This window comes from Magallana gigas, chromosome 1, assembly GCF_963853765.1.
Source record: "Magallana gigas chromosome 1, xbMagGiga1.1, whole genome shotgun sequence".
NCBI lineage: Eukaryota > Metazoa > Mollusca > Bivalvia > Ostreida > Ostreidae > Magallana > Magallana gigas.
Window position 1 is genome coordinate 24,890,236 of NC_088853.1, and position 26,100 is coordinate 24,916,335.

The 26,100-nt window shown below is 33.9% G+C and overlaps 3 long non-coding RNA genes across 4 annotated transcripts in view; 2 read left to right on the plus strand and 1 right to left on the minus strand.

Moving 5' to 3' along the window:
• The window catches only part of LOC136276621 (uncharacterized), a 66,466-nt gene that overhangs the window by 17,254 nt on the left and 23,112 nt on the right, over window positions 1-26,100 (plus strand). For both annotated transcript variants that reach the window (XR_010715164.1, XR_010715165.1), the window contains 4 exons: window positions 7,064-7,204; window positions 18,769-18,869; window positions 25,081-25,180; window positions 25,807-25,841. This is a non-coding gene — a long non-coding RNA (uncharacterized lncRNA). The remainder of the gene's footprint in view (window positions 1-7,063; window positions 7,205-18,768; window positions 18,870-25,080; window positions 25,181-25,806; window positions 25,842-26,100) is intronic.
• LOC136276623 (uncharacterized) lies at window positions 3,481-6,035 on the plus strand. The gene is made up of 3 exons (XR_010715166.1): window positions 3,481-4,898; window positions 5,158-5,231; window positions 5,415-6,035. It is a non-coding gene; the product is annotated as an uncharacterized lncRNA (long non-coding RNA).
• LOC136276632 (uncharacterized) lies at window positions 7,795-13,154 on the minus strand. Its single transcript, XR_010715175.1, has 3 exons — window positions 12,598-13,154; window positions 11,112-11,330; window positions 7,795-8,488 (listed from the first exon to the last, which is right to left on the minus strand). It is a non-coding gene; the product is annotated as an uncharacterized lncRNA (long non-coding RNA).

The window sequence follows — 26,100 nt, forward strand, 5'->3', positions numbered from 1 at the left end:
TTGTAAAACGTCAGCTAATTAAATCGCATGCATACAGTGAAGAGCGGACACTTGTTCAACAGAAATATATATAATATAATATATGTAAGATATAAATATCGCCATTAAATGCTATTGACTTGTGTATATCCAGTTGCGTACATATCGTAAGAAATATGTTACATGTACATGTATAGTTTAACGGAAAAACAAATAGTCATATTTTGATTATACACGCCATCTTAGTTCAGATAAGAAAAGCGATGATGGGTTAATTGAAGGTATGATCTGTGTATACGAACAAGTGCAGAAAATCATAGAGTCAATATTTGAATGAATAAAAATTCGTGTCAAAAACAGGGGAACGGATGGAAGTTCTGATTTTAAATAGTCTAAGATTGAAATAGGTCCTGTATCTAAGCTATTACTTGTCCTATCTTCACCAAACTTGCATGGATGATGCATCTGGACCTACCTATGGACTTGAAGACTTGGATGCTGAATCTGGGTCCTAAATTTCAGATGCTGGAGGAGGTTAATGTTGTTGGACCAGGTTAAAGTTTTTGTTGCAGGTGCCCTTTGATAGCAGTATCTTAGTTACTGCTGGTCTGTACTTCACCAAACTTGCATGGATGGTGTGCCTTATGATACTGATGCACCAGACAGGCTTGAGTGCTGAATCTGAGCTATAGGTTTCGGATGCTGGAGGAGGTTAAGGTTTTTGGAGCAGGTTAAAGTTTTTGTTGCGGGTACCCATTGATAGCAATATCTAAGTTACTACTGGTCCTAACTTCACCAAACTTGTATGGATGATGCGTCTTATGATACTGATGCACCTGACAAGCTTGAATGCTGAATCTGAGCAATAGGTTTCGGATGCTGGAAGAGGTTAAGGTTTTTAGAGCTGGTTAAAGTTTTTGTTGCAGGTGCCCTCTGATGATTAATCTTAGTTACTACTGGTCCTAACTTCACCAAACTTGTATGGATGGTGTGTCTTATGATACTGATGCACCTGACAAGCTTGAATGCTGAATCTGAGCAATAGGTTTCGGATGCTGGAAGAGGTTAAGGTTTTTAGAGCTGGTTAAGTTTTTGTTGCAGGTGCCCTCTGATGATTATATCTTAGTTACTACTGGTCCTAACTTCACCAAACTTGTATGGATGGTGCGTCTTATGATACTGATGCACCTGACAAGTTTGAATGCTGAATCTGAGCAATAGGTTTCGGATGCTGGAGGAGGTTAAGGTTTTAAGAGCTGGTAAGATAAAGTTTTTGAAACAGGTGCCCTCTGATGATGATAACTTAGTTATTACTTGTCCTTACTTCACCAGACTTCCATGGATGGTGTGTCTTATGATACTGATGCACCTGACAAGCTTGAATGCTGAATCTGAGCAATAGGTTTCGGATGCTGGAAGAGGTTAAGGTTTTTAGAGCTGGTTAAGTTTTTGTTGCAGGTGCCCTCTGATGATTATATCTTAGTTACTACTGGTCCTAACTTCACCAAACTTGTATGGATGATGCGTCTTATGATACTGATGCACCTGACAAGCTTGAATGCTGAATCTGAGCAATAGGTTTCGGATGCTGGAGGAGGTTAAGGTTTTAAGAGCTGGTTAGATAAAGTTTTTGAAACAGGTGCCCTCTGATGATGATAACTTAGTTATTACTTGTCCTTACTTCACCAGACTTCCATGGATGGTGTGTCTTATGATACTGATGCACTTGACAGGCTTGAATGCATAGTCTGGTTTCGGATGCTGGATAAATTTAAGTTTTTAGGAACAGGTCACATGTTTAATAGATGATAGTACTATTTCAAACTTGCATAGTTGATTTAACTGTAATATGAATGAATCGCAGAGGTAGCTTCAGATGCAGAGCTTGATCTCCATTATCAAGGATGCTAAAAAATAAATCTTAGTTATTACTGGTCGTAACTTCACCAAACTTGAATGGATGGTGTGTCTTATGATACAGATGCACCTGACAGGCATGGATGCTGAATCTGAGCCATAGGTTGCGGATGCTGGAGGAAGTTATTATGGTTTTAATTGCTTATAAGTGCCCTCTGATGATGATATCTTAGTTATTACTGGTCCAAACTTCACCAAAATTGCATGGATGATGCGTCTTATGATACAAATGCACCTGATGGGCTTGAATGCTGAATCTGAGCCATAGGTTTCGGATGCTGGATGAGGTTTAGTTTTTTGGAACAGGTCACATGTTTTATAGATGATAGCTTGCATATAGTTGATTTAACTTTATTATAAATTAAATGCAGAGGTTGCTTCAGAAGCAGAGCCTGATCTCCGTTATCAAGGATGCTAAAGAAATCTCCTACCTCAATCAAACCACCTCGATAGATAGATGTGTTTGTTGATAAATGATATAACATGATTCCTATGATAAAGTATTGTATGATATGAAACAATATTGTTTGATATGATACAATATGATATCATATGTTATATTGTAAAAAGTTATACGATACGATATGATATTGTATCAATTTTTTTGATATTTTATGATATGATTATGTATCATGATATTGTTATGTATAGTATTGTATATTATGATACAATATTGTATAATATTATATTGTATTTTTAATTTATTATTTTTATCACATGATACAATTACATAAGATATTGCAAAATATTATATTGTATCCTATGATACAATATTGTATATTCTATAATATTGTATCATACAATATTGTATAATATGATATTGGTTTCAGTAAATATAGAATTATATCACATGAAATTGTATTATATGATATTGTAATATTATATTATATTGTATTATACGATATTGTATGATATGATATTGGTTTATATGATATATTATCATATCACATGAAATTGTATTATATGATATTGTAATATATTTTATTGTGTCATATGATGCAATGCGTATAATATAATAATGTATTTTATAATATTTTACCATATCACATAATATTGTATCATTTGATAAGATACAATGTTGGAATCAAATTATATTGTATTATATGATATAATATCATATAATGTATTAAATATGTTTCAGTGTCATTCAATACAATATCATTCTATGTTATACAATATAATATCATGTTTCAGTGTTATGATGTATTATGTAATATGATATTGTAATATGATACTATATTGTATTATATTTTATGATATTGTATTATGTGATCAAATACAATAAGGTATAACACAATACAATGTCATATCATACGTTACAATATCAAATCTCATTATTGTTTATTACGGTATTTTATTTATTATATGATATATATTATATTAGAAATATGACATGATGCAATATTTAATTTTATATCATTGTATTGATTAACATATGAACATATGATTATCATAAAAAAATTTATCAGATGATATACGATATTTTGTCAAAACAGAATCCATGAATATCCAAGATCATAAAGTATGATTTTCATATAAAATGATAAAGGTGGTCTTATGAAGGTGATGTCTCATAAGGGTGCCCTCATGAAAAAAATTTTCTGAAAATTTCCTTAAATTCACTAAAATATATCTGAATCATATCTGAAAAATTGCTTACTACCATTTTGTGCCTCTGAACCAGTTCTGAACACATTTCAGCAATATTGCTGAACTGTCTGAAAAATCTGAATTGTTCTGAATTTGTCTGAAAAATCTGAACTGCTTTGAAAATTGCTGAAACAGTCTGAACTATTCTGAATATTGCTGAAACAGTCTGAACTATTCTAAATATTGCTGTAATATTCTATATTAAGCATTACCATAATCCTAATGTAATTTTTTGTCTGAAACAATTGTTTAAAATCCGTTGGAATTTTGATGCTGATCAATTCTTATAAATATGAAATTTAATGCTATTTAAATGCTGAAATATGTCTGCAATTGAATACCGGCATTCCAAACTGATGCACTTTTCAGAAAAGAATTAAATTTCACCAATATTTCATTTAAATAAAACAAAAAAACTTAACAGATTATTTCAAATGGCGCTGAAAATGTGTGAATTCACGTATCAATGTGTACCATAATTTTACTAATTTAATAATTAGCTAACTGTTATAATGACAGTTATACCATTATAGCTCCTCTTTGTAACTTAGTTCTCTCTAGCAGATATACAAGTTAATACTACAGTATATAATTTGTTTCAGGAGTGATTGTTTACCTCGTTTATTTAGTGTGCAAGTTGAAACACAAAATTTCGTTTACGAGCGATTGGCATTGCTGTAGCAAAAAACTGATGAGCATTTAACAGACACGCAATAAAACTGTTTCTTGACATTTCCCAAAGGTCCATTCACAAAATCATTCATTTCTTATCTGCAAAAACACCTGCACTCAACCTGCAACTTCGCTCGGACTTTGAAGTGTCCGCCATTGTTAATGAGGTATCGAAGCAATTCGTCACCGTTACATAACGCTCACTGAACTTCAATACATAAAAGTCATTCTATTACATCAAAACGAAGATTTTTTTTAATCAAAATTACAATACAAATTATAGCAACAAACTAGGATGCGAACGTTTTGTTTTCAATGTTACCAAAATGAATTAAAAAGAAATTAAACAAAAAATTGGGGAGGGGTGAAATTAAATAGTAACAACTTGAGTACTATTAAAAGACAACTAGTTTCTGACAGTTCTATGTCTGCTTTTAAAGCTATTTGATTCAATTTCCCAGGTGTTTATAATAGTTTTGCATATATTTAAACCAACTGTAAATGATTAACTTATTTTCAATCCGGAATTATATCGGATTATCATCGAGTTGTTTTGCATACACTACGTCATTTCCGCCCAATGATGACGCACTTTTGATGGAAGCTACAAGCAGACGGATTTGAAAATTCAAGGATTTATACATCAATTGATGTTTTATAGCGGGATATTTCTAAAAGAGGTAGGGTACACTATAAATTAAAAGCCATTATATTGATATATGGAGACATTTATTCATGTGATAAATGTTGTTTTTTTTTGTATTTAAAGATAATTTAATGATTGAATTGTAAACAATGTTTGTAATCTACACACATTCTAATGTTATGCTACAAATAAGTCTTATGATTGAATGAAATATGCCAAGCTGTAATCTCATGTAATATATGATGCATAGGAACTTTACATTGTATATAGATTGTTTTTTGCACCACTCATAGTTGCTGATCATATGCAGAAAAAAATAGGGAAGCTGAGACCTGCAAAAACTGTTCCCAAAATAACGATGATAAAGGTGAGAAAAAATGGAATGTATATTTAATTATTTATATTGTACATGTATATTCTAATTTGCATGTATAAATTTGCATTAAAGGTTAATAAATCTCTTAATTAAAAAAATAGCATTATGATTATCAGAAAACATGTAAAATCTTGCATGTTAATTAAATCATAAATTCCTGTATTTCTGTTTCAGGATGGTAAAAAAATCAAACTGCACAATTTAGAAGCATTAGGACATTTAAAGAAGTTTCAGGGAGAGGCAGATAAGTGATGTGGGAAAAATGTATATTTAGAAAAATATGAATAAATTTAATTTGCTTGAAAATCCTATTCATTTGTACTTCTTTTCATTTTTGATAGATTACAGAGGTAATAGAATAGTGCTGAAATAGTGATGAATATTCGCTGATAAGGTTCTGTAATATTGCTGAAAATTTTCTTAAAAGATGCTGTTATTTTACTGAAAATTTGCTGCAATATTGGTGAAACAGCACTGAAATTGTGCTGAAGAATTATTGATTTGTTGCTGAATTGTGTCTTAAATACTGCTGAAACATTGCTGAGTAATTGCTGGAAAATTTTCTGAACTTTGCTGAATGCTGAAAACTGTCTGGAATGTTCCAAATTCAGACAGATTTCAGAATTGTATTATTTGCTGAAAAAATACTGAAATATTGCTGAAATTTTTGCTGATTTTTTGTTCAGCACTTTCTGAAATCTGTCTGGAATGTTCCAATTTCAGTCAGATTTCAGATATAGAATTCAGAAAAATTTCAGATAATATTCAGAACAAAATCAGCAAGAAATTCATATATGTTTCAGCAAAAAATTTACATGAGGGTGATGCTACGTCTCGGTGAGCTTAGTAATCTATGATTACCTATGTTTTACAGAGGAATATATAGAGTAAATCTTTAAAAATCTTCTCAGAAACTAATTGGCTAGGAGAGTTGAAACTTATGTGGAAGCATTCTCTGGTAATGTAGATTTGAAGTTGTGAAAATTTTGACCCCTAGGGGTAGGGTGGGGCCACAATGGGGGTTGAATTTTACATAGGAATATATAGAGTAAATCTTTAAAAATCTTCTTCCCAGAAACTAATAAGGCAGGAAAGCTGAAACTTGTTTGGAAGCATTCTCTGGTAGTGTTGATTCAAACTTGTGAAAATCATGATCCCTGGGGGCAAGAGTAGGGCCACAATGGGGGGGGGGGGGGGGGTTCCAATTTTACATACGAATATAATAGAGTTAACCTTTAAATCTTTAAAAATCTTCTTCTCAGAAACTAAGTACTCAGGAAAGCTGAAACTTGTGTGGAAGCATCTTCAGGTAATGCAGATTCAAAGATGTGAAAATCATGATCCCCAGGGGTAGGGTAGGGCCTTATTGGGGGGTTGAATTTTAACATAGGAATATATAGAGTATGTCTTTAAAAATCTTCTTCTCGGAAGCTAATTAGCTAGGAAAGCTGAAACTTGTGTGGAAGTGTAGATTCAAAGTTATTTGAAGGAAAGAATTGGAATTGTTTGATATACACCCTTTCCAAAACTGTAAAAATTATTACGTTTAATTTTATTATAGGAGTTTTGCAATATAGACCCATTTTGATGGAAAACGAATCTGACTTTAAATCATGAGATTTTAATGGGAGAGAAACAATTTGATGAGCTTTTATTCAAGAGGTCCCTCATTGCTGAACAAAATTAGGGCCGTAGGCCCGGAGCTATGAAGCCGAATGCTAACGTTACTGCCTTAATTGAAAATGCATTTGTGTACTATACCAAATTGATGTATCGATAATGCATGAGTTGTAACACTGAATTTCTCTCATTTGTGCACTTAGGAGGATTTTCATTTGTTTGCTGCCTTTGTCTTGGGAGGTGGAGGCACCAGGGCAATGAGGTCATTTTGTCCCTTTATTATGCTGACAGAGAGTCCCTAACCATCTGATCCATCATGATAGGCATTTTTCTTTATGATGCAGGTAAAATTATTACAATATTATTCTTTGTCATTTTACTGTGAGGCATATTTGTGGTCTCAAACCAGAATAATTACCTTTTTAGGCTTGTGACTTTGTCAAGGAAGAACTAGGTAATGTTTTGGTTGAAATCCAAAACAGTTGTGAAATTTGATGAAAATGCATCAGATGTTTAATAGACATCTCTACTTTATAGAATATAGATTTGAATTCCATGAATTACAAAGAACCCTTGAAAATTGCATGTTAAGTTGCCTTTGTCATATCGCAGGAATGCAGATTTTTGCCTGACAAAGCACATTAAGCTAGAATTTAAAGTCATTTACAGTAAAAATAATATCTTATTTCATATTTTATGGTATGGATATTTGATTATAAAAAAGTATATTTGAACTAAAACATAAAACCACTAACTAGGCTTAATACGTTTATTGCATATGACCTTTTTGCGCTTGATTTTTTTCTTTCAAGATTTTTTTCATTGTTATAAATACTAATATTAAAAAATGATGAGATTTTATTTTCTATCAAAATTAAAAAAATCAAAGAAAGACACTAAAATGAAGAAAACAAGTTTATTGAACAAGGAAATTAAATAACAAATACATTATACATGTAGCACTTAAATTCACAAATAATGACAACTACCCTGGTAACAAAAGTTCAAATCAAAGGCAAACCAATTCCAACCATGTATATTCTCTCTCTCTCTCTCTCTCTCTCTCTCTCTGCTCTCGTACACAAAACAACTTCTTTCTTACTTTCCTCTTTCTTCTCTCACTCTTCAACACAATTCTCATCTTCATCACTGTCCGATTCATGAATGATGGCAGGGATGTTAGAGGCGTCTTCCAGTGATGCAGTCCAGTTTCGAACCCCCTTTAGTGAATTCTGATATCGTCCAAAAGAGAGATACTAGATAACATTGGTAACATGGCCACACATCCCAACAACTCTGGTGCCAGCTTTACATTTGCAAAACCATCCATCAACCACTCCATCACAGAAACTGACCCAGCATCTGTACTGTTTTTCGGATATATGTCTGCTTTAAAATTTGGCGCATAACAATCCAGGAATCTTGTCATTGATGAGGATTTCAAATCCACCTTCTGCGTCAGTGTGTTCCTGAGCATAGGAGAGGGCCATGCGCAGCTGATATACCCCGAGCGTAAGTTGGCGCAGTTCACTTTCATCATAGCATGGAAAATCTGGAGCTACATTCTCCACATCCACTTTTGACCAACGCATTCCTCTTCTATCCAGTCCCTCACCTTCAACACGTTCCTGTAAAAAAAAAACCTAATTATATATATGACAAAAGTCAGAATTTGTCCTACATCTAGATTTAAGCATGTCATTACATGGACGAAATTATTCAAGGAATATTAAGGAATCATTCTTTGAGTATTATGAGGTGATAATTTCGGTCTGGGCATGATCAAATCCAATTAGGCCCGAAGGGCTTTATGATAGATTTGATCATGCCCTGACCAAATTATCACCTCATAATATTCAAAGAATGATCCCTTATTATACCCCCGCTCCGAAGGAGCGGGGGTATACTGTTTTACCCTTGTGTGTCCGTCCATCTGTCTGTCCGTCCGTCCGTCTGTCTGTCTGTCCATCCGTAACAAAAATTTCTGTCGCATTTATCTCAGCAACTATTTATCGCAGATGCTTGAAATTTTTACACAGTGTTTGTTAAGGCATGCCATATCGTGGGATATATTTTTGTACTAATCGGACGTCAACTTCCTGTTAAATGACGACTTTGCTTATTTTTTATCCAAAATTTTCAAAAAAATTTTTGTCAAAGATTTCTCAGCAACTGTTTATCGCAGATGCTTGAAATTTTTACACAGTATTTGTATAGGCATGCTTAATCATGGGATGTATTTTTGTACCAATCAGACGTCAACTTCCTGTTTAATGAGTACTTCGTTTATTTTTAGCCAAAATTTTCAAACAAATTTCCGTCAAAATTTCTCAGTAACTATTTATCGCAGATGCTTAGAATTTTAACACACGATATGTTTTGGCATGCCATTTTGTGGAATATATTTTTGTATCAATCGGACGTCAACTTCCTGTTAAATGACGACTTAGCTTATTTTTTAACCAAAATTTTCAAACAAATTTTTGTCAAAGATTTCTCAGCAACTGTTTATTGCAGGTGCTTTAAATTTTTACACAGTATTTGTATAGGCATGCTTTATTGTGGGATGTATTTTTGTACCAATCGGGTGTCAACTTCCTGTTAAATGAAGACTTTGTTTATTTTTAGCCAAAATTTTCAAACAAATTTCCGTCAGAGATTTCTCAGCAACTATTTATCGCAGATGCTTGAAATTTTAACACACTATTTGTTTTGGCATGCCATATTGTGGGATATATTTTTTTTATCTCATACGTGTGGTGTATATTACCCGTGTGATAAACCTTTGCTATATCACACGGGTGATGCTATATCAAATACTTCCAGTCCGAACTATTTTTGACACTACCCCTCGCTTCAACGCTTCAGTGACCTATTTTCGGAGAGTTGCTAGTACTTTCAACATAACTACAGCATACATATAACAAAAATTGATTTAAAATGGATTTTGTGAAAGATTTAACTTAAAAATATGAAGGAAAACACATAATCTGATAATTGCGTAGCATAGGCGTCGGAAACGGGGGGATATTGTGCGGGGGGGGTTACCCCCCACTTTTTTTGCAAAGTTACAGATAATCTTTACTACAAGACCCTTTTTTCTGTGCTTTTCAAGATTTTTGATAAGTTTAGCCCCCTTCCAACTTTCAATTTGCTTTGGGAAGTTTATAAAACTGCAAATCACGTTATCTATCAAAGTGTCCATCCTAAAGACGCGATAAAAACAGAGCGCTCTGGTTGTGTTTATCAAGAACTTACCGAAATAATGTTTCAAAGGACTTATTCACTTTTGTCAATTTCTAATAATAAGGCTAGTGTTTGTTTTATAAAGCCTCAACAAAGGTTCCTCGTTCGAGTCAATTCAAACTAACGAGCATTCGCAACTTCGTGTATGTCAACAATATTCAAGTCTTCTGACTGATCAGTATTTCCATTTAATCAAGTGAATAAGCTCTAAGAAAAATTATTCAGAGCTAAAAAATTATTTCAAGGCTTATTTCAGTGAAACTTTACATTAAAAGAGTTAGAATTTATCTCAGATATGACGTACTAAATTGTATTGCGCAAGGTAACAATAATTGATAACACGACATTGCATCATCGCTTTTAATCTTTGAAAATTCAATTCGGGTCATATATAGGGGACTGTCTCAAAAGCTTCATGATATAAATTAAATTGTATGAGATAAATAGAATATCTATGATTGTGTGATTTTATATTTGCTTTATCCAACTCGTTGAAATGGTTATATTCGCTCGGCAAGCCTCACGAATATATACACAATTTCAACTCGTTGGATAAAGCAAATATAAAATCACACAATATAGATATCCTCTATGTATCAATCGGACGTCAACTTCCTGTTAAATAATGACTTTGTTTATTTTTTTATTTTTATAACACACTATTTGTTTAGGCATTCCATATTGTGGGATATATTTCTGTACCAATCGGATGCCAGCTTTCTGTTAAATGTTGACTTTGCTTATTTTGCATATTCACATCAGAGCGGGGGTGTCACTAGTGAGCATTGGCTCACAGATATCTTGTTACTTATATTTATATAATTTTAAACCATTATACGATCACATATTTAAATATAAATAAGCAAACCTGGCTAGCGCCTCAATTTGGTGTCATTTGAAGTTGTGGGTTATATAGTATAAAATCGATGCGTAGAGTTATCCCAGGCAAAGACACTGGCAAATGTAAATATATATATATATATATTTAACAAACATAAAAAGTACCTGTAGTGTATTTGCTCTCTGTGAAAGATGGAGCATTTTGGCAGCAGCTTGTTCATCCTCTTCTGATGATCTACTAATTGGAGGCCTATACTTGTTACAGAGCGCTGCAACTATTATAACATAGTCACCAATGAATGGAATCTGGGAGTTTGGCAAGGTCTTGGACAAATACTGCCACTGTTTCAGGCGTCCATTACATGCTTCAACTACCCATCGCACCTGAAGAGTGAGAAATACATGTATAAAATAATCTTCAAATATTCAACAATCAGATGTACATTCACAATTCAGTTTGAATTACCTGTGTTCATGTCTGAAGATTAATAAATATTTTGAAATTAACTCAATAGTATAATTACATAGGTATATTATTTCTAAAAAATAATAAGTACTACCGTAATGTATCGTGTATAATAAGCACTCATGTATAATATGCACCCCCCAAAATTGACGAAAAATTGGCGAAAAAACACCAGGTCCTATGTATAACACGCACCCAAAAAATGGCAAAATCAACGGCCGCCATTTCCCCCCAAACTGTCATTGTTTCATGATAATTTTATAATCCATGCGCAATCTCTTTAATTTTGTGATCGTGACATAGCATAGCAATTATTGTAATTTCGTGATCGGAACATGGTCCAAGCGACATTATAGTCAAAGTTACTATATTTTACTTAAAAAGGATGGCATGATTTACATGGGCGGTATCAAATACCATTAGACTCTTCGTAAAGAGAGTGGAGAAGTTGAAGATCATCATATTACGTAGAGAATACCAGCAACTGAGCTTAGTGCTTAAAAGTAATAATGTTTGCAGATATAAACCAAAACAACATCAAAAGAAATGATTTAATTGATTAATTATAGTCAAACTGTCTCATTGATTGTTGTTAAATAATCATTCTGAAGAAACTTATATATGTCGTATATCGTCGTTATCAAGTCGTACACATGATCGATGTATTTTTAACAGTGTCTATGTAAAGCAATAACGTTTAACTGCATAACTGGACACGAAGTAATCAAGTTTAACAAAATCAGAATAATCGCTAATCTTCATGCACTTGAAAACACCCTGTGAAGTTCGACACAAGACAGGTGCATGCTTCTGACACCGGAAATTGTTTAACAAACATTGACCACGCGCCGAGTCAACAGGTGACGGTTTACGTAATGGCGAATGCACTGGCGATATTTCAATATTTTTGATGCTAGAAATAGTGTTGAGAGAGTATAGATATTTTAATACATGGAAATAAAACTAAGAATAAGGTATTTCTGATGCAGTAAATTTAGTATACATCCATACAACTTGCATTACACACTATATCGGCAGTCACTACTCCTGTGGTATCAAGAATCACGGCTTGAAAAATGGGGTAAAATTTTAGTCCTATGTACAACATGCACCCCAACTTTTGATCAAATTTTGGCTGAAAAAAAGTGTGTGTTATACATGCGACATTACGGTATTACAAGTTACCTTTGTCACTACTCTTGATAAGTTAGAATCAAGAGTTGAGAGCAGCTTCTATCCCAGTTTCATAAATGCTGGCATCTCTAACTTTATCCCAACATCTTCCAGAACATCTTGGGCATCTCTCACTGAAGCCACGGTCCACTACAAACACATCCTCCTCTTGAAGCCAGTTCCTGAGTTCCTCAGCATTATGGTAAATCATGTGCCTCAGTATGCTGGCGTCATTGTTCTTACTGTCTGCTAGATAGGGGCCAAGAACTGACACAATGTACCCAGTCGCTGTCACCACAATCATGGGTTTCACAAGAGGCCTATGTTTGTGAATGCTATATGATCTATGAGCAAAAGCAAAATTTGAACTTTTCTGTATGTACACATATGTTCAATCGAGAACCAAAATTGCTGGATTTGATGTAACGTCTTTAGTCATGAGATTTCTGGCCAGTTGTCGGGTGTGGTTCTGGATCACCTCCTCACGTGTTATGTGGTTAAATCCAAGATTGTGTGGCACAAAGTCTCTCATAAGTGATGTTCATGCAGAAACTATAGCTCGGCGAACCTGGAATACATCATATTTAATTAATGAAAATCTCCTTTATCAGATAATAAAAAAAAACATAAGTAAAAATATGTTAAAATTTTTTTATTTTCATATTGATCAATTATAAAATTCTTACCTATGAAACAAAACAGCAAGCAATTTGTTAGAAAGAGCTGATCTAAGTTTCATCAGGAGGATGGCAATACATGTCCTCTTGCTCCGATTTCTAGTTGAGTTGATGCTGGTAACTGACAATACAATGTCGTGAAATTCCTGTCGAGAAAATCCTGTCAGCACTCTATACTCATCGTCATTCATACAGCTTTCATCATCAAAGTCAAGCCTTGACTGTTGGAATGCCTTCTCTCGCAAGTCCTAAAAAATGAAATTATTATCATCGTTTACATGCTACATCATCATTGTTGTCATCAACACTATCACAATTCTCCTCTTCATCAACATTAATCATTACTTTAGTTTTACATTATTATGTATCTTGATTTCATGCAAATTGTTGATACCTTTATGAGACTGAGGATGAATGTTTTGTTGAGCGTTGTGCTTTCATTGGTCCTGATCTGCTGCATAGCGGCATCAACCATTTTCCCGATGTTGCACACAGCATCTTGCTCCAGATGGAATGATGATTTCTCTCCTTATAAACACTAACAGCCGAACATGATGGGAAACAGTCACAAGCTTTGGTCCTGGTGTCTTGCAAACAAAGCAGTAACCATGGCTCTGTGGTGATGATGGAAAAGGCAAGGGTACAGATGGGGGACTTGGGAATGCATGTTTTGGACGCTTCTGCTTGGGTGACGCAAATGTTGGATCCTCTGTTTCCTCTTGGGGAGCTATTCTCGGGAACATAGATTCCCTTGTCACTGAATCTTTGACTTTCCGACACTTATGACGACACTTGTTACAGAGAACATCTGTTTGAACTTAACATTTAAGGAAAAATGTTTGCATAATATTAACAGAAATGTACTGCTAGCTGGGCGTCTTTCATCAGGAGGGGCCTTTCTATTTCAAAGCACACATCTAGATTGTTTCTCATCCATCCTTAAAAAACAAAAGGTGATATTAATAAGCTTAGTATTAATCACACACATTTGATTTCTGATTTTTTTTCAAATATACATGAAGAGATATTAGATATGATTTAACTAAGGATCCTCAACACCCTGTGAATGATTTTTATGACAGCTTAAGTACATCACAACATGGCTTCCATCTACCAACCTGCAGGTCATGAGTTTGAATTCTGCCCTGACTTTTATTTTCACAAAGAATAAGTAAAATTTAAAAAAGCTGAATTTTTTTTTTTGGAGGGGAGGGGGGTCATTTTTAAGTTAAACCCATGCTGAAAATCCATATCTTTAAGTTACTTAAAAAAAATGGGCTGGTATGCAGAACTTATACATGTACCTAGGGTATGCTGAAGACCCTGAATACTTATATATATTGATATATTCAATTATTCGTTTATAATCATTTTTTTTTATCAGTAAAATGAATCGTATGCTTAAATATTTAAGTTTAATAATGCCCATCAGCTCTATATTCTAGTACACCCCCCCTCCCCCGTTCATAAAAGACATTCAACATTTTTGTGATTAACATTGTTTACAGCATCCATAACAACCAAAATGGCATCCCCTCCGTCGGAATGGCTCGGTTTTATCTGGATTGTGTTTTTATTATTGTGTTAATTAACAGATAAAAATGCTCTTACACAAAAAAAAATGGATGATTATTGACCGAAATTTGACCGAAATTTGATCTCATTTTTGCTTCAATAGACGAAATACGAGAAGTGGTTACTCCAAATTGCATTACGATTAGCGACTATCTAAAACTAAAATTGATATTTGAACCCTTCTGACAATGTCGCCCAGGACGAAACTTTCAGGATAAGTACATGTACACGTTGCAATTAATTATACCCCCGCAAACGAAGTTTAGGGGGGTATATTGGTTTCACCCTGTCCGTCTGTCTGTCCGTCCGTCTGTCCGTCTGTCTGTCCGTCCGTCTGTCCGTCTGTCTGTAGACGCAACTTTGTCCCCCCTATAGAATTTTTTATTACTGCATGGAACAGTTTGAAAATTTGTACATATGTTGAACACCATCTGAAGATGTGCACCTGGAATTTTTTTTAAGATCAGACAAGATTTAATGATTTTATGACAGTTTTCATTTTCCTTATTCTATATATTGTACACTAATGTTGAAAAGTAAGGGAGGTAATCCTTACAGATTTTATTAATTAATTAATAGAAAACACTCTAAAATATATTTATATAAATACATCCAGATGGAGTTTTTTGTCTTTATGTCTTAATTAATAAAAAAGAAATTATTTTTTATAAGTGTTCTATCAACTGACAATGCAAAGTTTTTGTTTGTCAATGATAAATTCTTAGGAGCTAATAAGAACATCAAAGACAAGTGTGGCTGAATTCATTTGTCCCAAGGGAGCCATTATCTGAGCCATGGTTCAGATGGAGCATGTGTTTAGGGGAAATTGATAATCTGTAAAGTGGGTGATGGTTTTGGGCTATTTTAAAACTGTTTCATGTAAACCAAAAGGTCTATCATTATAAGGAAATAAATAATATAATTATTAATAAAGAAGTTAAACTATTTTTAGAGGTTGTTTAAATTTATTTGTCAAGTAAATTGATGAAGTGACCCTATTGGGCATTAATTTTAATGAAATTCAAAATTACTGATATGATTGTAGTGTTTTGGCAATTTTAAAATTGTTTGTGATATTAAATTTTCTTTTTTTACATATTTTTACATAGTATGGTAATTATGGTAATGTTTTGGGAGTTTATTAAATTTAACAAGTTCATCAAAGAAAATCATAGTCCTATGGGATCAATTTTCTGATATGGAGTTCCATTGTGCCATAGGAGAAAGTGAGGAAAATTTGAAACAACTAATTGCATCTGTCAAGACTCTTATTAGAAAGATATTGAAAGTTTTATCAACAGAAGAGCATTGCTTGGCTACTGGTATTTCTATTCACTGCAAAGGGAGGGATTATTGTCATTTTGTTGGTTTTTCTTTAAATCAATTAAATTAAAAAAGTATATCATCAAATACATTCATTTGTAAAAGTATTACTGTTATAGATATGTATTTACAGTGAAATTCTGACAATTTTGATTTTAATTTTTCTTTGTTAACTATTTTTTTTTTTTTTTACAATTCTAGAAATTTTTTTTTGTATGTGTTCCAAACCTTTATTATTCAATTCAATTATTTGTCCCATTTGAAATTAGCCTAGCGGGGGTATTAGTCCCATTAGGACAGTTCTAGTTCTTCTTGTACAGAAAATCATCCCGGGCGACGAGGTCGAGGTGATCAATTTAACTCATTTACATCAGATTGACCAGTAAAAAGGCCATAAAATGGCATATCGCCATTACTTTGATGGATCATTTCCTACGCATGCGCATAAATGGGCCAATTCTAACATGGTATTACAAGTTATTATGACCTCCTCTTTATATTATATGCGGACAACATATCGGAATCGCAATATATTTTTTCCCATAAAAAAAACGTGCCAATTCTTAAGGAGACCGTACCTAGTTCTTCTCTTTACCTTCTAATAATTTTACAGTTTATCAGCTCTGTTTATTACTGCAATGACTAAACTGTAATAAAATGTCAAAATTGTGGAACCTTTCTTTTACAAAACTACTGTAATACCAGTTAAAAGGGGAGATAATCAGAAATTAATGAGAATTTTGAGACATTTTCAAAAATCTTCTTCTAAAGAACCATTAAGCCAGGAAAGCTGAAACTTGTGTGGAAGCATCCTCAGGTAGTGTAGATTCAAAGTTGGGAAAATCATGACCCCAGGGGTAGGGTGGGGCCACAATGGGGGGGTCATAGTTTAACAAAGGGATATATAGAGTAAATCTTTTAAAATATTCTTCTCAGAAACTGATCAGCTGGGAAAGCTAAAACTTGTGTGGAAACATCCTTAGGTAGTGTAGATTCAAAGTTGTGAAAGTCATGATCCCCTGGGGTAGGGTTGGGCCACATGGGGGGGGGGGGTCAAAGTTTTACATAGGAATATATAGAGTAAATCTTTAAAACTATTCTTCTCAGAAACTAATCAGCAAGGAAAGCTGAAACTTATGTGGAAGCATCATCAGGTAATGTAGATTCAAAGTTGGGGAAAATCATGACCCCTGGGTGTAGGGTGGGGCCACAATTGGAGGTCGAAAATTCACAAAGTAATATATAGAGTAAATCTTTAAAAATCTTCTTTTCAGAAACTTATCAGCCAGGAAAGCTGAAACTTGTGTGAAACATCCTCAGGTAGTGTAGATTCAAAGTTGTGAAAATCATGATTACCGGGTGTAGGGTGGGGCCTTAATGGGGGGTCAAATTTTAACATAGGAATATGTAAAGTAAATCTATAAAAATCTTCTTCTCAGAAACTAATCAGCCAGGAAAGCTGAAACTTGTGTGGAAGTATCCTCAAGTAGTGTAGTTTCAAAGTTGGGAAAATAATGACACCCCCGGGAGTAGGGTTGGGCCACAATGGGGGGGGGGGGGGGGGCAAAGTTTTACATAGGAATATGTAGAGTAAATCTTTATAAATCTTCTTCTCAGACACTAATCAGCCAGATGATTCTATATAAATGTTAAGACTTTGGCCCCAGGACAATTCTTCGGCTCACAAGAAGGTTCAGAGTTTGATGTAGGTTTATATCCCATATATAAACAATTGTTAAGGATGTTTTTGAGAACTGCAATACTCAACATGTGATATGACTATAAAATCATCCTGTTAGAAAAGGGACTAATGATTATATACATAAGAATATGCAGGGGGAAAATAGATTATATTTTTACAGGATCTACATGTATTGTTGTACATTGTCCAGATAGTTTGTATTATGACTCCATTAAGCTGATTTTATCATACCTATTGTTCCTCAGGTGAGCGATGTGGCCCATGGGCCTCTTGTTTTAAATTCTGAATGGAATCCATTCTTATTGAAAAATCTTATTCAATTTTTTTCATCCTTAAGGTCAGACGACACGTTCCTCAATTTTAGATAACTTTTTCCAGGAATTTGTTAATGGTTTACAACTACTTTGACAAGCTTTCTTGCAAAAAATTAGGGTACCTTACCAGGCATTTCTGCGAAATACCAGAATATGCAATTTCCTATATAATCTTCTTGAAAATTTTTAATACACTTGAATTGCTGATATGAAAATAAATACATCTACACCACAGCTAAATTCTCTAAAATAGAACTGTATCTCGGGCGGGGCGGGGCTTTGAACTCACGACCTCTAGAACCTCTACGCTTCTGGCAGAGAGCGGCCACGGTTCTAACCACTCGACCATCTAGGCATCTAACCAAATACAAGTATATTTTGATCATTTTTTAAGTAATTATAAAATTAAAAATTTTTGTTGGAACTCTTTATTACGAGGAGATACAAAAAAGATTCTCGAGGAACGTGTCGTCTGACCTTAAGTACATAATAACAGACACATTTATTCAAATTGTCCATGTATTTGATTTGTTAAAGTTAATAAGAAGCAGTCAATTCATTTGATCTCACTGTAATTCCACATTCATTTCAGTACTTGCTGAGAGAGAGAGAGAGAGTCTCATACTCGGATGAGCACAGCGTAGATATAAATCAAAATCCCGGACTTGTGTTTCATACACAATGATGTATAAGGTATTTATAAGGTTAATGAAAAAGTCAAATTTGACAAATTCTGAGGTGAGTAAAATGATTAGTATTAGAATGAGGGTACTAATGCACTTGGATGTTGACACCTTAGAATTGTTAATACAGTGGGGCCTCAGATATCCGGACGCCAGATAACCGGACGCTTCAGTTTACGGACGATTTTATTTGGGAACAGATTTTTTTATACGTTATTTTCTCTCATTTATCCGGAATTCTGTGTTCCGGATCTGGACGGTCTGTTTTTACCACAAAACATCGTTTTACTACTAATCTTGCTTCATTTAACCGGACAGTAAAATTTCATGATACCATACTCAGTACAAAAGATTTCCCCTGTCAATTAAGTTTCACACCTTTTTTACGTGCAAGACCCTCATGAGTAGCTTGTATAAACACACTGACATCCCAAATCACTTTCAAAAATTGGAAAATTGCGAACAACAGTGTATCACACACATACCACACTGAGACACAAAGAATTTAGCTAGATATGGTTATCATTATTGTCCGGTTAATATTTCATGACAAAATAATAAAATAAAGTTCTTTATATCTAAAAACGTTCATATCAACAGACAACTCTAGCATATGTTGCTATATGGTATGAAAGGCAAAAAACCTAGTATCAACACTGGGAGCCATTGTATACAAATACATTATCATTCATGACAACGATAGACACATTTCAGATATCCGGACGCTTCACCTATCCGGACGATTGGACTTGGGAACGAAAGCGTCCGGATAACTGAGGCTCCACTGTACAAGATTTAGCTGAGCAGAAACAGATAGGGCTAGGTGATGTGCTAGATATATAAATGAAATAATTTTTATTTTAAAGTAAATTTATCACTGTTTAAATTTGATAAGTTGTAAACAAGCTCAATTTTGACATATGAATGCCATGTGACCCTATATATTGCTAGTAATTAGCTCACCTGAGCTGAAAGCTCAAGTGGGCTTTTCTGATCACCTTTTGTCCGTCGTCCGTCTGTCCATCTGTCCGTCCGTCCGTCTGTCCGTCCTTCTTTAAACTTTTTACATTTTGAACTTCTTCTCTAAAACCGCTTATCCAATTTCAACCAAATTTAGCACAAAGCATCTTTATGGGATGGCGAATATAGATTGCAGGAATAAAAGTCCGATCTGTATTCAAAGCGGTGAAAACCTTGAAACTGTAGAAAAAGGGGGGTGCAATTTTGAAAATTTTCTTTTCAAGAACTACTGATTCCAATTCAACGTAGCTTAGCATAAATTATCCTTATGGGAAGGAAAATATAAATTGCAAAAATTAAGGTCTAATTCTGTTTCAAATCTGGGTTATTGCGAAAATAATATTAAGGAAAGGCGTGTTTCAATCGGGCTCGGCATCCGGTAAATGGGTAGACAAGACTTGGCCTGGGCAAAACAAAAGATTGGCAGTTATTAATCTGCCAATCTCATTAAAATTTCAGGATATTTGATGGACCAGTATATTTGTATTTGCTGTAAATATTGCTGCAAAATAATGCATATTTGGAATTGACGATTGCTGATTTCGTCTTTATTACTCCTACTGTACATGTGATCCTTGACTGTGTTTGTGTACATTTGTATAAACTGATTTTGAACCTCAAATACCATTGAACCGGTCTTGAGTGAATAAAAGAATTGAAAATCTTAGGCCATTCTTTTTTTCCATTTTAAATGCTGGATAGGAAATACCAAGTTAAAAATCTTAAGCTGAATGTAATAAACTCATGTGGAAAAAATATGACTCAAACCTAGGCGAACTGTGAGCTATGCATCTTGCTTATAATTCTACGATTGACGCTGAAATTTTGGTTGAACATTGGAAATTCTATATGTCGAATTAGAGTATGTTAAATACTTGTACAAACAAAATAAAGAATGATATTCTGTATAAACCTACTCTCTGGGGCCCCCTCTTTATACAATAAATAATGTGAAATCTACATCAATTTTGATAGTTTTTCAGACACGGGTTAATAAAAACGACATCTTTAAAACAGTTTCCATAGTTCTGACACATTTCTGTTGCGGGGATAAAGTAATTATCGCTATTCCTAAGAAAATATTACAGCGGAAAATTATCCTGGTTTGTACTCGAAGTAAATAACAGTCATTTAATTATAATGGAGAAGACAAATAAAATTTTTGAATGTTTTTAATTTGAGGAATTGAGCACATTGAGGTACAATTTTCTTCTTCACATCCGAGGGACCATACGAAACAATATCTTTTGAACGCCATTGTTGCTCAGGTGAGCGATGTGGCCCCATGGGCCTCTTGTTTTTTGATAGTGAACTTTCAGATGTGGCCAAAGACATACATCTTTAAGTAAAATACTTAACTAGCCAGGGGTGTTTAGTTACATTGAGTTATATGGGAAATGAATTGATACTCTTTTCCCTAATAAAGTTGCAAATATGTGACTTTTTTAATTTGATTTTATGACCAAAATTTAAAAGTATTGTGCATATTCATGACTGAGGAAATTCTTGCTTGCGATTGTCTATTATCTGATTGGGGTCAGAGTTTAAGTGATTCTTACCTCACCTGAGCCAAGCTTTTCAGATCAAAATTTGTCCATCGTTGTCATTGTCACTGTTGGTGTTGTTGCTTAAATATTTCACTTTTAATTTTTATCTAATCTTAGAACCACTGAGCCTATTTCAACCAAACTTGGCTTAAAGCATCAAATTTTAAATTTTGTTCAAATGAAGAGCCAGGTCCCTTTTAAAGGGGAGATCATTTAGAATCATCAAAGATTTAAAATCATCAAAAATAGATCATTAAAAATTTGTGGGTTTTTGAAAAAGAAATTATAAAAGATAAACAATTGGCCAAAAAAGCTGTAATTTGTGTGGAAGCATCCCTAGGAAGTGTTTTTTCAGGTTGTTCATATCATGATCTCTGCAGGAAGGGTGGAGTCAGGAATCACAATGGGGGATTGAATTTTTACATATGAATCTATATAGAGAAAAGTCTTTAAAAATCTTTTCGAAAACCAACTGGCAAGACAATTTGTAACTTGTGAGGAAACATCCTTAGGTAGGAAGATTCAAGTTTGTTCAAATCATAATCCTTGGTAGGAAAGGTGGGTCAGGATTGCTGGGGGGGGGGTGTTGTGTTTGAACTTTAAAAAAAATCTTTTTCTCAAAAACTAATCAACCAGACAAGCTGAATCTTGTGTGGATAACCCTTAGGTAGTGCTGATTCAAGTCTATTTTACTACCTTGTTCAGAAAGTTTGTTTGACTCCATAATTTAAACTGATTTTTAGCTCACCGAGACGAAGTCAGGGGGAGCTTATGCTATACCCTCGGCGTCGGCGTCGGCGTCGGTGTCGGCGTCGGCGTCCGGACCTGGTTAAAGTTTTTGTTGCAGGTCCTGTATCTAAGCTATTACTTGTCCTATCTTCACCAAACTTGCATGGATGATGCATCTGGACCTACTTATGGACTTGAAAGACTTGGATGCTGAATCTGAGTCCTAAATTTCAGATGCTGGAGGAGGTTAAGGTTGTTGGACCAGGTTAAAGTTTTTGTTGCAGGTGCCCTTTGATAGCAATATCTAAGTTACTGCAGATCCGTACTTCACCAAACTTGCATGGATGGTGTGTCTTATGATACTTATGCACCAGACAGGCTTGAGTGCTGAATCTGAGCTATAGGTTTCGGATGCTGGAGGAGGTTAAGGTTTTTGGAGCTGGTTAAAATTTTTGTTGCAGGTGCCTTTTGATAGCAATATCTAAGTTACTGCAGGTCCGTACTTAACCAAACTTGCATGGATGGTGTGTCTTATGATACTGATGCACCAGACAGGCTTGAGTGCTGAATCTGAGCTGTAGGTTTCGGATGCTGGAGGAGGTAAAGGCTTTTAGAGCTGGTTAAAGTTTTTGTTGCAGGTGCCCTCTGATGATTATATCTTAGTTACTGCTGGTCCGTACTTCACCAGACTTCCATGGATGGTGTGTCTTATGATACTGATGCACCTGACAGGCTTGAATGCTGAATCTGAGCCATACGTTTCGGATGCTGAAGGAGGTTAAGGTTTTTAGAGCTGGTTAAAGTTTTTGAAACAGGTGCCCTCTGATGATTATATCTTAGTTATTACTTGTCCTAACTTCACCAGACTTCCATGGATGGTGCGTCTTATGATACTGATGCACCTGACAGGTTTGAATGCTGAGTCTGAGCCATAGGTTTCAGATGCTGGATATGGTTAAGTTTTTTGGAACAGGTCACATGTTTAATTGATGATAGTACTTTTTCAAACTTGCATAGTTGATTAAACTGTAGTATGAATGAATCACAGAGGAAGCTTCAAATGCAGAGCTTGATCTCCATTATCAAGGATGCTAAAAAATATATCTTAGTTATTACAGGTCCTCACTTCACCAAACTTGAATGGATGGTGTGTCTTATGATACAGATGCACCTGACAGGCATGGATGCTGAATCTGAGCCATAGGTTGCGGATGCTGGAGTAGGTTAAGGTTTTAATTGCTAGTGCCTTCTGATGATGATATCTTAGTTATTACTGGTCTGAACTTCACCAAACTTGCATGGAGATGCGTCTTATGTATACTGATGCACCTGACAGGCTTGAATGCTGAATCTGAGCCATAGGTTTCGGATGCTGGATGAGGTTAAGTTTTTTTGGAACAGGTCACATGTTTTATAGATGATAGCTTGCATAGTTGATTTAACTATATTATAAATGAAACGCAGAGGTTGCTTCAGATGCAGAGCCTGATCTCCATTATCAAGTATGCTAAAGAAATCTCCTACCTCACTCAAACCTGCTCGATAGATAGATGTATTTGTTGATAAATGATATAACATGATTCCTATTATATAATATTGTATGATATGAAACAGTATTGTTTGATATGATACAATATGATATCATATGTAATATTATAAAAAGTTATACGATACGATATGATATTGTATCAATTTTTTTTATATATTTTATGATATGATATTGTATCATGATATTGCTATGTATAGTATTGTATATTATGATACAATATTGTATAATATTATATTGTTTTTTTAATTTATTATTTTATCACATGATACAATTACATAAGATATTGCAAAATATTATATTGTATCCTATGATACAATATTGTATATTCTATGATATTGTATCATACAATATTGTATAATATGATATTGGTTTCTGTAATATAGAATAATATCACATGAAATTGTATAATATGATACTGTTATATTAATATAATATCGTATCATACGATATTGTTTAATATGATATTGTTTTATAATATGATATATTATCACATCACATGAAATTGTATTGTATGATATTGTAAAATATATTATTGTATCATATGATACAATATGTATAATATAATATTGTATTATATAATATTTTACTTTATCATATAAAATTGTATCATTTGATATGATACAATGTTGTATCAAATAATATTGTACAGTGCATCATATGGTACAATATCATATTATGTATCAAAAATGATACAGTATCATACAATATCATACTATATTATACAATATAATATCATAAGTTTCAATGTTATGATGTAATATGTAATATGATATTGTAATATAATACTATATTGTTTTATATTTTATGATATTGTATTATTTGATCAAATACAATAACGTATAACACAATACAATGTCATATCATACGTTACAATATCATATCTCATCATTGATTATTATGGTATTTTATTGAATTATATGATATATGTTGTAAATATGATAGGATGCAATATTTAATTTTATATTATTGTATTGATTAACATATGAACATATGATTAGCATACAACTTTTTAACAGATGATATACGATATTGTGTCAAAACAGAATCCATGAATATCCAAGATCATGAAGTATGATTTTCATTTAATATGATAAAGGTGGTCTCATAGAGGTGAAGTCTCATAAGGGTGATGTCTCGTCTCGGTGAGCTTTGTAATCTGTGATTACCTATGTTTAATGGCTGTCGTTACTCAGGTAAGCAATGTGGCCCATGGGCCTCTTGTTACTGAACTCTTTGCAATGTTACATTTGCAAAAATAAACTTCCTAGGTAGTATATGAAAGTGACCAACAGCTATAGCTACATGTGTGGCTCTATGTCCTGTCCCCTTAGGATCTGTTCACTTCCTCATACAACCTTTTGCGGTGTCTGTTGTAGTGGCTCATCTTACATCAAATGGAATGGATCCATGCCAGGATTCACTTTTCCTTCCCATGCTGGTTCCAGTCCAGTAAACTGTCACAGTCTGGGAAATTCTGTGAGTTCTCTCTCAATGCATGATGCTATAATTTAGCTCTTTTTAGTTCACCTTAACTGAAAGCTTTTGTGAGCTTTTCTGAGAACTTTTGTCTAGCGTCCATCTGTACAATTTTGACCTTCTCTGCAGAACCAGATTATCAGAAATCATTTAGACTTTGTAAACAGATCTTCTGCATCACTAATACCCGTAAATACACAAGATGTCAGTAACATATTACACCGAAATTTGCTTATATTAAGATATTGCAAATATTTTATCTTTGAAATGAAATATATTAATTCCACATTTTATAGATTTGGTTACCTTTTCAAAATTTTATTTTAATCTTTTTTTATTTATTATTTTTGAAAGAATTTTTTTTTTAAATCTATGTCGGTGGGTTAGCTTGATTTAAAAAATTGTAAATCAACATGTCTCAATGAAGTGAAAAAAATACAGTCTTCTTATTTTCCTGACAACAAGCAAAAATTTAAATTTGTAACACAAAATGCATAAATAAAATTTTAAAAAATCAAACTCTGAGCTGTAAAACTTTGATTTTAAGAAGTGAACAGCAGATTTTGGTATAAATGCTGAAGGCATTTTGATGATATTATAGTGTTTATCCCTTACCATTTCTTCAGGTCACTGGTGATGCCGCAGAAAGAAAACACTATGGGTATGTAATATGATCTTTATTAGCAATTACCGCCACATATAGAATAGTAAACGAATAGTACAATTCACAGAGCAATAAAGCATGTCTTGTGTCTTCCAAGACAGGCAAAGAAGGGCAATGTATATGTCATCTTGCGTGTAAGCAAGTTCAGGCGGTAACCAGGCAATTTGTACCAACTATCACCAGGACCACCACACTCCTCCCCATTTTAAAAGAGGGCATCCCAGCCCGAACAATAGGGCAAACTATAATAAACATA